Source organism: Populus alba, chromosome 19 (genome assembly GCF_005239225.2).
Source record: "Populus alba chromosome 19, ASM523922v2, whole genome shotgun sequence".
In the NCBI taxonomy this organism is placed as follows: domain Eukaryota; kingdom Viridiplantae; phylum Streptophyta; class Magnoliopsida; order Malpighiales; family Salicaceae; genus Populus; species Populus alba.
In genome coordinates, this window is record NC_133302.1 from 7,230,050 (window position 1) to 7,243,331 (window position 13,282).

Consider the following 13,282-nt stretch of genomic DNA (forward strand, 5'->3'; position numbering starts at 1 on the left):
TTCTGCACATCATTACAAACACAATAATGCATTAAGTGCTATCACATCAATGGTCTTTTTTATTTATTAAATTATTGTCTTCGATTTAATCCTTATCTTTAGCTACTATAACACCGAAGTTTTGTCACTTCCCTACCACTTCCTTTCACTCTACAAGAAATCAAGTGGTTGTTTTTTCTTGTTAGCATGTTTGTTTGGAATAAATGATAAAATAACATGATTTGAAAAAAAAAAGTATAATTTATACATGCATGATTGAAAAATATAAGATTTAAACTTGTTGGTATTTAGATACGTGACGTTTTAAAAAATATATAAAATAGTTTTATATAAATTAAGATGAGGAGAAAAGGAAAAATAAAAAAGAAATTAGATAGCGACGGCATACACTAAAGTATGTGTATCATGATTGAAAAATATAAAATCTAAATTTGTTGGTATTTAAAAACTTGGCATTTAAAAGAAATTATAAAATGATTTTATAAAAATTAAGATGAGGAGAAATAGAAAATAAAAGAGAAATAGATATAAAAGGCACATTAAAGTTTTAATTGTAACATCATTGGTACCGTCAAAATGATACCGATAAAATAAATCTAGCGATACCAAGAAAAGTCACCAACAGTGTTCCAGGTGTGCTCCACTTGCTGCTCAAAGTAGTATATGATTCACTTGTTTTTGACAACAAATGTGACCATTTGCATTCATTGTTAGTGATCTTTTTTAAGTGTTATCACATCAATAACTTTTTTTATTAAATTATTGTCTTCTATTTAATCCTTATTATCTTCGATTTAATCCTTATCTTTTAGCTACTATAACAACAAAGTTTTGTCACTTGCCTACCACTTCCTTACACTTTACAAGAAATCAAGTGGTTGTTTTTTCTTATTAGCATGTTTGTTTGGAATAAAAGATAAAATAACATGATTTGATAAAAAAAAAATAGTATAGTTTATACATCTCATGATTGAAAAATATAAAATTTAAACTTGTTGGTATTTAGAAATGTGACATTTAAAAGAAATTATGAAATGGTTTTATGTAAATTAAGATGAGGGGAGAGAAAAAATAAAAGAGAAAGAGACATCAAAAGCACATTAAAATTCTGATTATGACATTATTAATATCATCAAAATGATACCAACAAGATAAATCCAGTGATACAAAAAAAGATTATGAACAATGAATTGAATGTGTTACACTTGTTTCCAAAGATGGAATGAGACTTGCTTGTCTTTAGCAATAAATGTGATTCTTTTACATTCCATTATTGATGATATTTTTTAATGTTGTTGGATTTTTTGTGGAGATTTTTCAAATAATATTGATGAAATCATAATTTGTTTAGATTATTTTATAATTTCTTTTAAGATATTATGTTTCTAAATAACAATAAGTTTAAATTTCATATTTTTCAATTACAATATATGTAAATTGTATTATTTCACCAAATTTTTTTTTATAAATCGTGTTTATTTTGATGATTGTTTTATTTAAAAATAATAAAAAAAAGTGATGTTAAAAAAGAAAGAAGAAAAAGTGACATAAAGGAGAGCTAGCTTGACTATCGAAAAGTTTTCTTGGCGGGGCATTTTCCACTTGTTGAGCATTTATATGTCTCCCACCATTATCAACTTTTCCACAACAAAGTAAATAAAACAAACGTGCCCCTCTTTGCTTTTCTTGATTGATGAATTTCTCTTTACATTTTCTTAAACAGGGAACAACTATACTCTGCCGTGACATAACCTTCTAGATTATAATTTATTCGCAAAAAATTGGGGGTGGGCCCATGTATCCATACATTATTGTTTACTAAACAACATTCAAGCTATTTATTTTTGTATTTTAAAAATATATTTTTATATTTTAAATTATTTTTAATATTTTTATATCATTTTAACATGCTGGTGTTAAAAATAAATTTTAAAAAATAAAATTAAAAATTATTTTAATGAATCTTTAAATAATAAGCATCTTAAAAATTAACCGTTGTCACTATACAATAACACAATTTAAAAAATTATAGATAATATATGTAACTTGACTTCTTTAAAAGTTATTTTAAATTTTAAATTTAAAATAAATAATATGAAGTAATATAGTATTTTAATTATAATCATAAAAGAGTATAGAGGCAGATTTTCTATTTAAAAAATGTGATCTAATAATTTGATGATTTATTTTAATTTTTTTAAACAAGTTCTTTTTTTGTAAAAAAAAATCAAACAATTTTCTATAAATAGAATTAAAATACATTGGAATAAAAATATATATTAATTTTCTATAAAAATATCATTTCAAGTAAATATAAATCTTCTTATCTAAATCTATGTTAACATAAAATAATATCTCTATAATATTGTTTTTTTAAAGAAATCACACGTCATATGTGACTTTTGATACGTCACCTTCAACTTCACAAATTATGTTATTTTTTAATATTTTTATATATACCTTTTATTTTGAAAAAAAAAACTAAAAAATTCAGGCCATTTCACCTTTATTTTTGTTGTTGGATTCAGGTGAGTGATTGCCGGACGGTGTGAGGTACAGATAAAGGACACACCAAGCAGGGCCACACACGTGGCAAAGTATGGAATGCTTTTGAAAAGGATGGGTCCCTTTCCATCAGTACGGCCACCAAGGCCCCACTCGAGCATAGAGCCTGGAGCCCCTGCCAGAGGACAATAAAAAAATGTCACCATATAAATTATTTAAAAATATTTCAATAAATAAATTCGTTTGTTTTTGGAATTAACTCTTTCATATTTGAAACTTGGAATGATCTTGTTTAAATTAATTTTCCATGCTTAAAATCTGAATAAGAGTTCATTAATTCTTTGTGATTGAATTATTGCATTTAATTGTTAATACAAAATATTTTTCAATGTAATATGCTAAAATTAGGTATAATAAAATAAATTTCAATACTTGTAAGAGATTGAAGAACTGTCTGAGAATGTGGTTATAATTACTTTGCAAAGTATTTTTTATGTTAAATGTATTAATATAATATTTTTTTATTTATATCTTTTTTTAGATCAGTGCATCAAAACGATCTAAAACATATAAAAAAATTAATTTTTAATAAAATAAATTTGAATTTTTTAGAAATGAGGTTTGCATCATTCTCAAACCTTGTCTTGGCATGAAATAATTTTTTGAGGAATCATGATGAAATGGTTTTTTTCTTCATTCTTTTTTTTTTTTTTTTTTTTTCTTCATTCTTGGTAAGGTTGGTCGAAAGTACTAATAAATTACTAAAAATAACATGGGATACCAGCCAATTAAGAATTTAATTTATTTTGATGGATTTTGATATAATCTTGATTATTATATTCTTATTTTATCTATTTATTCTCGTTGCTTAGTAGATATTATTAATTACTTTTAAAGTCTTGACTATAAAAATAAAGAGCTATTAATTTTAAGATTCTACTATTGTTTTTTTTTTTTTTTGCTAAAGATAAATACTTTATTGCATTGGAAAAAAAAAGTTTCTTATATTCCTTGAACATAGAGAATTAAATCGATTTATATGCAACCGTAAAAGCATCCAAATACATGCAATGAACATTTTATTTAGAAACTAAAGATCTATAATTCATATCTAAAATATTAAAATTATTTTTATATGCTTTTTTTTTATAATGGAAAAACCATTCCAATATCTTAGATCCTATTTGAAGTTGAAATGCAGTTTGTTTTTCATCAAAATTTATTTTTTTAATATTTTTAAATTATTTTAATATGTTGATATTAAATATAAAATTTTTAAAATATATATTATTTTAATATATTTTTAAATGAAAAACTACCTCTACCAAAATCTCAAACCTTAATCTTTTACTTGATACTCTTAACCACCAAAAAAAAAAAAAAGAAGAAGAAGAAGTAAGGATTGATTAATTATCAATATATGTAATTAAAAATTATATTGTAATATAAAGAACCGTAAAAGGGTTGACCATGTGATGCAAATTGATGGAACCCTTTGGGCTGTTTTTCTAATATGCCAAGAACCTAACCTAGCTAGGTTTGCAAGCCTATGCCCATGTTCACATACGTAATTGCTTACATAAGGAAAACCAGCTAGCCAGCTTGCACCACGTGTACGCAGACGTAATTGCTTACGTAAGAACAACCGGCTTGCACCATGTTTTCTTTTATCGTCACAAGTGTTTGATATTATGGTTGTTATTGTGTTGTAATTTTAAAATTATATAAAATATTATTAAGAATAAAAAATTAAAATTATAATACAAGTAAATTTAATTTATTTTAAACTAATTTTAAAAAAAATATTATTCAACAATTAACTACAATGGTTTTTTGGGGGAAAAAAAAACTAAATTTTTCTCATTATTTTTTTTTTTAAAAAAATTTAACTAAACTTTTCTTACTAGTTTTTCAAAAAAAAAAAAAAAATAAATATTGTGACAGTGGAGCCATGCTCCACTGCTTCCTAAAAATAGTAATGAGAATTCTTTAATTCTGTGGCTGGACAGTAAAATTTAGTGGACCTTACAGCTAAAATCAGGTTTGTTTTCCTTTATCAAATATTAAAATCTGCGGGTGAATCTCACCTGTTGCTATATTACCAAACACCATCTAAACCTACCTAGACTAGTGGAGGAGGAAGCAAAGGGCATTGTAGACGACACTATTCCTTCAATAATGTTGTTTTTTTCATTCAACTCTCTCTATATATAAAGACATGACAAAAAAAAAAAACAATATTGTTTTTATTTTAACTTGATTGATTAAGTTAAAATTTGGTTTGATTTTAAAAAAAATTTAAAATAATATTATTTTATTTTTTAAAAAATCTTAAAATAATATATTTTTTTAATGACACAGGACTGCTTACTTAGCCTATAGATCATAAATCATAACAAATTTAATACCTTTAATTATTATTATTATGAGAAAGAACATTGTTTAATTTGGAACAAGCGCTTTGTGCTTAGTGTGTTTTTTTTTTTTTTTTAATATGTAGTTAGGTCACTAAAATAAATAAACAGTGGGCTGATACCAAGAAACCTGGTGGTTTTGTGTATTAAGTTAGGGCATCACATGGTAAGTGGAACAACTATGATTACACAAATTGTATTATTTTAGATTTATTCCAAAGTATGGATTTAGCATATAATAATAATAATTAACTTATGCTTGTCGCTTCATACGTGATGGGGACATTAGATTTCACACACTGTTATTTGTGATCCGAGGTATTGAATTTTAATTTAATAATCTTATAAGAGAATTTTCAGGATTTATTGTTTTTATTCTTACATTTCAAGTGATATCTTACAACAAACGCAAAAACAAAAACAAACATCCTCTCATATTATTGGGATTTGCTTCTTTTTATATACATTTACCTACACATGATGTCTTTAAAACTAATGAAATTAAATTAAAGAATACTTCTATGAGAAAGAGTTTAAAATGAACGTTAAAAAATTAAATAACAAGAATCAAAATAAATTAAAAATAAATTAAAAGAGCTCGAAGTCCATTGCTAAATCACACATGGAAAAATTCAAATTCGATCCCTGAATTCCAGTGCATTATTTCATCCATGTAGTTTCTTGATTTTATATTTCGATTCTAAATTTATTTTTATCACATTTCAATAGCTAAAGTTGTTTGAAGATAAATAAAGTCATTGGAGAAGAAGGGTTATATAAAGAGGTTTGTTTTCAACATTCTGGTAATAAAAAAATTTAATTTTGATATCAATAAATTTATCTTGAGCGGTGAGATTTCATGAAGATGATTTGAATTTTTTTTTTTTTGCTAAAAAAAATAAATCGATTAATATTAGCTTTGGAATATCCCATTCGGATTAACAAGGCTAATTGATTATTGGTTTAATTATAAAGACACACATACATGAAAAGGGTACCAATATTTTTTCGAAAGTGAAAAGGCATATAAAAAAACAATAATATACAGCACCTGTTTAATTTACAAATAAAATATATACCTATCCTTGCAGGGAAAAAAAACCCTGTATGCTTTAATATGACCGAATCCTGCATGAATATTACATAGTGTTAAAAATAAATAAATCATATTCACCATTGTAAAATGTCAATTATGTGACACACTTTGATTGAAGTAGACTACCCCATTCAGCTGGGCAATTTAATTTAATATAGTTTACTCAATCATCCTTGTATTATTTAACCAACAAGATTTAACGAGTTAATTCATAACCAAATTGGATTAGAACTTAATCCAATAATAGGTTAGAAAATAACTTATTTAGTCAAATCCTGACATGCACTAAGCTTTTTGAATAATCACTGAGAATATATTAAAAATATCTTAAAACTAATAATCAAAGCAAAATATAAGGAAATGACAAAAGAAAAAACAAAAATAATATTGTTGGTTTGTAACTTGATTAATTAGGTTAAAATTTGGTTTGATTTAAAAATAATTTAAAATAATATTATTTTATTTTTTAAAAAAACTTAAAATAATGTATTTTTTTTATTGACACATAATTACTTACTTAGCCCGTGATTTGGATCATAAATCATAATAAATTTAATAACTTTAATTATTATTATTATTATTATGAGAAAGAACATTGTTTAATTTGAAACAAGTGCTTTGTGTTTTTTTTTTTTTTTTTTTAATATGTAGTAAGGTCACTAAAATAAATAAACAGTGGGCTGATACCAAGAAACCTGGTGGTTTTGTGTATTAAGTTAGGACATCACATGGTAAGTGGAACAACTATGATCACACAAATTGTATTATTTTAGATTTTATTCCAAAGTATGGATTTAGCATATAATAATAATAATTAACTTATGCTGGTGGCTTCATAAGTGATGGGGACATTAGATTTCACACACTGTTATTTGTGATCCGAGGTATTGAATTTTAATTTAATAGTCTTGTAAGAGAATATTCAGGGTAGATTCAATTATAAACACTTTGATGTCTACATTAATCTTATTATAACTAGGGCTTATTATATGGTTTAATTATACCAATATGGTACTAATCTGAGCCAGATGCCGTGTTTTGTGTGTGTATGATGTTATGATACCTTTTATGATTATGGTTTAAAAAAATATAAAATTACATTATAATTAAAAAAAAAAATTTATAGTTTTTTTATTATAAAAAACCACATAAAAATATAATAGATGTTGATTAATTAAATATTTGATATTATAATACCTTTTAATTACAGTTCAAAAAGATAAATTTAGAGTATGATTTAAAAAGATAAATTGTTAAAAAAAATATAAATTATAGCTTTTTCATAACAGAGACCCATAAAAAGTATAAATATAATATATATTAATTAATTAAATATTTTTAAAACTGTGCTGGGTATTTTAACTATGTTTGAAACGGTTAAAACATAGAATGCCCCTGGTGAGGTTCGAACTCACGACTTCTTGCTTAAGAGGCAAATGCACTACCACTGTGCTACAGAGGCTATAGCGTAAGTGATTTCTAGTACTATATATTTAACCTTTTATACACATAACCACAATGCCAATTCAATGTAAGGCCCTGTACTTGGTACCAAAATCGCCAGGTGGGTGCATTTAATATCTAGAAACCCTTAATATTTCTCGTTTTATTTTTCAAGTCCCATCATATTTTTTCCTCCCTGCTATTTGAATCCAAGGCAGACACCAAACAGTTAGTGGTGGCAATGTCAGTGATATTCATTACTGGATTAATTACCAACATCTGGAACCATAAATGCAGAAAAAACTTGAGCTACTTTCTCTGATACATCCCAACTGTTCTGTTGAAAGCTAACATCTTGTAAAATGGAACAAAACATGATCTTTGCAATGTTTTCCCATCAGATTGTGATAATGTATGCTTCATATTAGATTGTTAGAAATGATGAAAATGTATCAGGAAGACAACTACAAAACAAAAAAAATTATTCACGTCATATCATTCCTCGCCAGATTCTTATGCTGAACGATGCAGTTTCAGTGAGTTAAACTTAAAATAAATAGCTGAAACTCAACATCAAAATGGTGACAGAGCCAGTGCATCGTTTCCTCCTGTCAAAGAAGAATGCTGTGGAACATGATTAGAGTTTTGGTTCTGAGCTTATGTCGTAACTGGTGCTCTCAGGTTTAGACGAAGAGCTACTAACATTTGAATAGTGTTTTACTTTTGTGTGTGGCTCCCACTGAAACCATCACTTTGCTATTGCTGACGGAGTATCTACTGCCCAAGAACTCAACTTTGGTTGGGGATTCTCATGGCTTGCTTCACCACCTGGCCTGCAATCATGTGTCCTGTCCTTAGCTTTATTTCACAAATCCTTCTTGTGCTTTAGTTATCTTCAAATATATGACCCAAACATCCCAATATATAGGCAAAAACGTTATATTATTACCTTTTGCCAGCCCGTCAACTCTTCAATCGCCTCCCTCCATACTATAGTATCATGATAATCTCAGTCTTGATTGCTGAACATTCTATTTGTTTCTGCAATAATATTGACATTACTACCAATAAATGGAGGAATGGTTGTTATTCAAACTTTGTTTCTTTGAAACGAGGTATAATCTATGGATGGAGGGAAGAAAAGTAGTTTTAGAAGCTTGGAATCATGATAACTAGGAACCATGGTGTTGCACAAACAACTTCAGAATCTCAAATCAATCGAAAAGTAGAGGAATTTAATGACAACAACCATGATCAATCAACTAGTAAACATAAAGGATCTACATGATTCCACATCTTAAGTCTACTCCACAGGCTAGATGATCAAACAAAATTGTTTGGTTTTCTTTGTAAGTTAAGTTTGATAAATTTGTTTCTCACTTGGACTTATAATTTCAAACAGCAGATGGTAAGTCGCCAATATTCAAGAAAGAGAAGAAAACAAAATGGAGCGGAAGTGTTGAAGGAGCAATATATTCTCCATGTATGATATAAATTATTTAGTGTAGTGTTTTGGGAATATCTTGTTGGTTACAAGGTACATCGCTCCTCATGCATGCATGCTACTGACGACGGCACGCTTCTTGAGCCTAACTAAGATCCACCAAACGTATTTCCTTCAGGATCTTTCACTTTCATGTCTATAAGATGAATTTTCAGTTGAAAAAAAATGAGAAACTGTCAATTGTTTGGGTGGCCATGATTCCTTTTCTCTATCCACTACTCGTGGATAGCGCCATCTCAAGAAGAATCATATTTACTTCAGATCAAATAGGAGTTTTGGAGTCTTCAACTTGGATGATCAGAAAGGTTCCATCTTCCCATCTTGCTCATTGCAACCAGTCACGGTTTACTGGAAATGAACGTACAATTGAGAATGAGATACTGGAGCTTGCCATGTTAAGAAGGGGATGCAACTCCCATGGGGAGCGCTATATGTATAGAATTGGAACACGATCAATATTCTTTGTTATTTGATTTAATCTACCCAACATACTGTGAGCATCTGTTGTCATTTGACAGCTAACCGACCTTCACACTTTCAAAAATCACCTACAGCAATGCTTAAGAGGTATCGTATATAGTTTTCTTTCCAGTAGCTGATTGCTTCAGAATCTAATTTTTTCTGATCTGAAGAAGTGCACTTTCTAGTTTTGCTTCACTTGTGAACATCTGAGCAGTCTTAGATTCCACAGAGAAAGTATTTTGAGGCAATCATCAATGTGTACCGTAAAGGGTATCCTGATGTCCTCGAGCAAGAGTTCAGGACTTTGAAACACTTTTCTTAGTCCCAAAATATCGAAACAGATTAACAATTTCTGGAAATACATATTTAATCATAGAGCAATCCTGTGAGATGGGTTCAGGAAAAAGGGGTTCCGGTTATATTTTCAGAAACAATTCAAGCATAGATTTTACAGAAACATGAGGGGATAAAATCGATGGAATACATAGAAATAAAGGCATGTGCTATGAATTTGAAGATCCATTTTAATGGAAGATGACAACCCTGCGAGATTTCTTGGATGAAGTCATGGAGCTTTGGAACGGACGGGGAGATTCCGGTGATGGTTATCTTAGCTAGCCTCTTGCTTTGAGGAGGAAACATACTGCAAGAAGCTGGACTGGAAATCTTTGCTCTCATGCATGTTAGTGCAGAATCCGTATAAACTTAATTTCACACTATTCCAATAATTGATCATAAATCTTTGCAAGAATCTCGAAATTATAATCCATTTATTGAGTTAGAATCTACACTCAATCACCTTTACATTCATGTATAATTTGTCTAGTGGATCCTTTTACAAAAATTGCAATGAATCCCACTAAAGGTTGCTGCCAAGCAGTCTATTCAGCAGTCTACGTACCTTTCAATCTTTCAATCAACTCATTTTACAAAAATTGCAATGAATAAGCTTTCTATTCCTATAAAATTTGCACTAAAAAAAAGTTACATAAACCAAGCAGGATGAGTGTAGTCAGAGGATTTGTTATTGTTGAACAATAGTGTTTTTAAATTTCTTAAATTGTTTTGATATTTTAATATAATTTTTTTTTAAAAAAATTTAATATATTTTTAATAAAAAATATTATTTTAAAAAATTCACTATTACAATACCAAATACTGTCTAATTCAATAACTTCAGCTCTAATATTTACTCAAAAAAATTTAATAAATATCATAAAGCAAAATATGAAGCATTTTTAGACTTATATATACAAAGCATATATATTAAACTTAACCTAGGATGAAACTTGGTATAAGTTTGAAGCCCTAGATTGAGTGAGGTAATTCAAATTGATTTAAATTAATTAAAGAAAATTAAAGTAAAAAAGATATGTTCTGAATTTTATTTTTAAAAAAAATTAACCAAAATTTAAATAAGTTGACTAAGTTACTAATTTATTAAATTATAAATTAATATGTCAATTTAACTACATCAAACCAGATCAAAGAGGTTAACCTCCAGATAACCAGAACCGCTGATCAAGCAAAACTTAAATTCTTTCATATTAAAGGAATAGAACGAAAGCTCCTGTCATGCACCCAAAAGCCTTTTAAACATTTTTAGAATTATATCATGTCCTGTCAAGATATCATTATTATGGAAATCATCAATTATAAATATTTCTTTAATACATTTTATAATTAACTCTTAAATTATTTAAAGGTGAAACATGCCAATCAGTTCATCCAAATGACATGATTATTTCCTAATTAATATTGATGTTTTGACCTAATAATAATCGAAAATTTATATCCATTAATCATTTCAAATTCATAATATATATATATATATATATATAATATTTCCTAAAAATTCATCTATATGTTTCGATATTTGGACCTAATAACAATTGAATATTTATGTCATTTATCCCATACCCATGATAAAAAAAAATATAACATATTTTCACGAGAAAATATTAAACTTATATCATGGCTCTTTACATACTTGGGTAACATTTGTTTTAGTGTTTAAAACTACGTTAACATGTATTTAACTTGAAAGAAATATATCAAATTAATGTTTTTGATGATTTTGAAATGCTAATATTAAAAATAAAAAAATAAATTTATTTTAATATATTTTCAAACGCTTTTTAAAAAGCACTTTACTTAACAATATCATATATACACTTAACCTTATGAGTGTTAGTTTTAAACATGTGATCTTAATGCAATGTCCATTCGTTAAAACAAGGTTTTTTTTTTTTTTTTTCTAACAATAACTTTATAGCCACTAATTTTATTGTTTAGCAAAAGGAAATCATACATGACCAGAAAATAAAGAGTCATGATAGGGCTGGATCTCGGCCAAAAAGCCCATAAAATATACATGTTTGAAGCTTCATTGCTTGAATAATGGGCCTAAGGCCTAGAAAACAAACTATACCTTGGATAACAATATCCATAACCTAGTAACCCAGCTCTTACTCCCGGCATACCTAACTTGAGAAAATTGGTAGGACCCCATGCTCCTTCTCAAACCAATATAGGATAAGGATATCTTTGATCAAACCTAATTCCAATCTTTACAAACTAAGGAATAAAATGAACATTAGAACATACTCTCTTAATCACATGTCCTATTAGATATTTGTTCAAATTTTCTTATCTACAATACATAGTCTATAAAATCCTAAACAAAAGTAACTTTTATACAATGACTCATTCTCACCTTGATTTTTTGTCCCTAAAAAATCTAGAATTGTAAATAACAAATACATTGATCATCTTACTCTTACATTGATACATTAATATAGGTTCAAGATAAGTGATTTTCTTTTTTAACAAAAAGCTTCATCTTCTTATAAGATCTTATTTTTAACCTAAACTAATTTAGGTATCAAAAAGTCATATAAGCCTATAAAAGACTTACTTTACAAATAATGAAGCTTTAAGAAAAAGTTCACATACTTTCATCTTTTATTAGGATTAGAAGAAACTATTTTGTACAGTGAAGTTTTTGAGAAACCTCATTAAATTAAAAATAAAAAAATATAACATCTTTTAAGGCAACCATACACCTAGGTGGCCCTCTTTGGGCGACAAGCCCGAGCCTGACCCAGCGACTAGTATAATTTTCTTTCCCTTAGAATTTTTCTTACACATTTTATTTTTCAGGGTACTAACAATTTAAATGTGTAGCACACATAAATATTTTTATCTCGCACGCATAAATGTTTTACATATATGCACTATTTTCTATAAACAAGAGTTACATTTCTGCTACATCTACCAGCCCACATGAACATCAATGTAAATAAATGCACTCCATCATAGATATCTGGCACACCAGCTTCTTCTCCAATAATATGCCATGAATATAACTCATGATGCAACAACACACGAAACGATGAATCGTCTTGTTTGGCTAATGATACAATTCCTCCTCTATGAAAAACATTTCCAAGCTAGGGGTATAAATACACCCAATATCACAAATAAACGAAGACTAACTGTGGAGACACATACTCTTCATAACAAAGAGTCATAAACTCTCAACCCACACAAACTCTTCAGAGCCACACAAAGCCAACTACACCTAGATATGCATATTATGTGCTTTTTTTTTCTTTCTTTTTATTTTATACATTATCTTTCCCCACATATACAAATATTAACTTAAACATTAGATAATTCTTCGTTACATGAGGGGCTTACTTTTTCAGAAACTTTCAAACATAGGTTTAGCCCATTTCACATGTCAGAGCCCATCTTCACAATAGATCGTGGAAAGCCTAATTTATATGTCAAATTTTTTTTATGGCTTTATCAGTGGTGTTATCTGTGGGAACCTGAATAAAAATTCATTTAAGT

General features: G+C 27.8%; 1 non-coding gene across 1 annotated transcript; it reads right to left on the minus strand.

The window, feature by feature from the left end:
* Positions 1-7,405: 7,405 nt before the first annotated feature.
* TRNAK-CUU (transfer RNA lysine (anticodon CUU)) lies at positions 7,406-7,477 on the minus strand. The gene has a single exon. It is a non-coding gene; the product is annotated as a tRNA-Lys (tRNA).
* Between the last annotated feature and the right edge of the window lie 5,805 nt (positions 7,478-13,282).